Genomic DNA, 2,902 nt, shown 5'->3' with positions numbered 1-2,902 from the left:
TGTGAGCCGAGGCCCAGCAGCCAGGCTCCCCCTCGGCCCCTCCCTCGCTGCGCGGACGGAGCCTCTAACACTGAATTTCACAGCCACTGGGATAAATGACACGTTAGCTGTGCTAGCTGTTTCGGGTCCCCCGTTACAGCCTGGAGGTCACAGTGTCATGCATGTGGTTGCTGGGCGTCCCTTTCACCACCCGTGTGCCCCCACCCCCCCACCTGAGTATCCACGGTTTAGGAACCTGGCGAAGGAGTGGTTCTCAACCTTCCTGATGCTGCGGCCCTTTAATACAGTTCCTCATGCTGTGGTGACCCAACCATAAAATTATTTTCGTTGCTACTTCATAACTGTAATGTTGCTACTGTTATGAATCGTCATGTAAATATCTGATATGCAGGATGTATTTTCAGGGGTCGCGACCCACAGGTTGAGAACCGCTGGACTAGAGCATTAAAATGAGTGTCTCCTGTTGACGCTGGAACGGAGAACCACCTTGACAGACTTTTCTGGCATGGACCCAAGACCCTCCGCCAGTGCTGGGGCTCCACAGTGAGCCCTGAGTCCCTGCCCCGGGCACGCTGGCAGCGGAGGAGACAGGCGCCCGGTGCCCGGTGCCCAGTCGGGTGTGTGCCCGCCTCAGTGGCTGCAGAGGCGCTCGGAGAGCAGGAGGCGCTCCGGCCGGGCACCTGGAAGAGCCTGTCGGGGCGTGTGCCGCGCCGGCCTTTGAAGTCCGCGGGGTTCGGCAGGCGGAGGAGACACAGGGCCCGTCTCGGCCGTCTCCGCCCAGCGTCTGTGTGGTCAGGCAGGGGGTGCTGATCGGAGGAGGTTCTAGACGAGAATGAGTGGAAGAGCTGGATGGAACTTTCTAGTGCCCGGGGTCACGATGCGTGCTTGCTGCAGACCCGTGGTCTGAGTACTCGCACTGGAAGCCACGACTTCCCCTAGAAAACACACATGCACATGTGTAGCGGTGGGCGCCTTCCCCTCAAAACACACGTGCACACATGTAGCAGCGGGCACCTTCCCCTAGATAACACACGTGCACACATGTAGCAGCAGGCACCTTCCCCTAGATAACACACGTGTACGCATGTAGTGGTGGCACCTTCCCCTACATAACACACGTGCACCATGTAGCGGCGGGTGGACAGCCTGCGGCTGAGGGGCGGCTCAGGAGCATCTGCTGTGGGGCTGCGCCTGTGCTGGGCTTTGCGAGCTGGTCTCCTCCTCCTCCTCAGGACGGTGCGGGCCGTGTTTTCTTTGGCTGCGACGACGGGACTTCGGAGGAAGCTGCGCGCTGCTCTGTGCCGCAGCCGCTGCCCGGGTTCCGGAGCAGCCCCGTCTCCAGGCCGCAGTGGGTTTGTGGGACGGGGCACCCCTGTGCCCTGGGCCGGGAGAGTGCCCGGGGTGGGTGCCTGCTGGCAAATCGCATTTCAGTGGCAGGTCCACTGTTACTGCTGGGCACGCGGGCTGGTCTCTCAGTCATGCAAACCCAACCCTGGCCATCGGCTAACACCCCAAAGAGGCCCGCTGGCTGTTTGGGGGTTCAGAGCACATGCCGTCTGGTCCCCAGCTTTCGGAATCGGCCTCAGCGGACAGGTTGCCTTCCCGCCGACTGTCTGCTGAGGTCGGAACCTGCTGGCTGGACGCTGGGTAGTGCTGTGTGGAGGCTCGGGGCCACATTCTGCAATGACACAGCTGAGTGTCGCCATCGATCTCCCCGGTTTGGGTTTCAGTGGAACGAGGACGGACATAGGGTTACCTGGAGGGATAGTTATAGGGCGGCCTCCAACCCCGGAGGCCCGCGTTGTGCAACGACCTGCGCGTAGCCTGCACCACCTGGAGGCCGTGGCGGCCCAAGACAGGCCGTGTCCGGCCATGAGCCATGTCCTTTGCAGGTAAACAAAGCGCCAGAGGCATCTGCGTCCCTGCTGGTGGGCGCGGCGCCTGCTTCCCGCCACTGCCTGCCCTGGAGCCGGAGCCGAGCGCGGGGGTCGCCTGGGGTTCTGGGCAGGAAGACGCCGTGTCTCACACGGGCTCGATGCTCACGCAGGCCCAGGCGCTCGGTCCAGGGCAGCGGTGGGAACCTTTTCTGCCAGGGGCCGTTGCCTATTTGTAATGTCATTCAAGGGCCATACAAAATTATCAACTTGAAAACGAGCCGGCTGTCTTTGGTCGAACACTGAGTTACCGCGCCCCTCATGCCTTGGCAGGGCCTGGCCAAATGATTTTGAGGCCTAGATGGCCCGCGGGCTGGACGTTCCCCGCCCCTGGTCCTGGGAACGGAAAGCTTCGTTAGAGAGGCCACGCCCATCGCCCGGTGGACTGAGTCGCTCAGAACTTGTGCTGTGAGTGCAGCGAACCAGGGCAGGACAGGGACAGTGTGGCTGTGGGAGTTCTCACAGGTGGACAGAGGGCAGCGGATGCCACGGGCGGAGAACGTTCCGGGCCCGCTCTCTGAAGAGGCAGAGGCCTGGGACAGCCCCTCTCTCTGAGCTGGGCATCTGTGTGACCGTCTGAACCTTGGCACCAGCCTGGTCAGCCACCCTGTGCCATCAGCTGGGCAGCCAGACCTCCCTGGTGTGGGCCAGGTCTCAGGTCACCTGTCCACTTAGACAGCCGAGCGGACACTCAGCCAAGGGGACACGGAGACTCAGAACCTGTGTCCTCAGCGTTAGCGCTGTGGGGACCTCGGAGGGGGTGACCGGTGGCTGGCACGGTGGCTTCCCCTGAGCCCAAGTGCCTGTGCAGACCGGCCAGCAGAGCTCCCAGCGGGTGAGGCCGTGGGAAGCCCACGCCGGCGTGCGGGGCCGGGCCTCCGCACTGCCCTGTGCGTGAGCTGAGTGGAGGGTGCACAGCGCTGGGCCCTCCTGTCCTCCTGCCCATCTGCCCATGGGCTTCTGTGAGG

The sequence above is a fragment of the Myotis lucifugus genome, unplaced genomic scaffold (assembly GCF_000147115.1).
Source record: "Myotis lucifugus unplaced genomic scaffold, Myoluc2.0 scaffold_2414, whole genome shotgun sequence".
Taxonomy (NCBI): Eukaryota; Metazoa; Chordata; class Mammalia; order Chiroptera; family Vespertilionidae; genus Myotis; species Myotis lucifugus.
The sequence above is the reverse complement of the archived record's forward strand: the minus strand, read 5'-3'. Positions refer to the sequence as shown.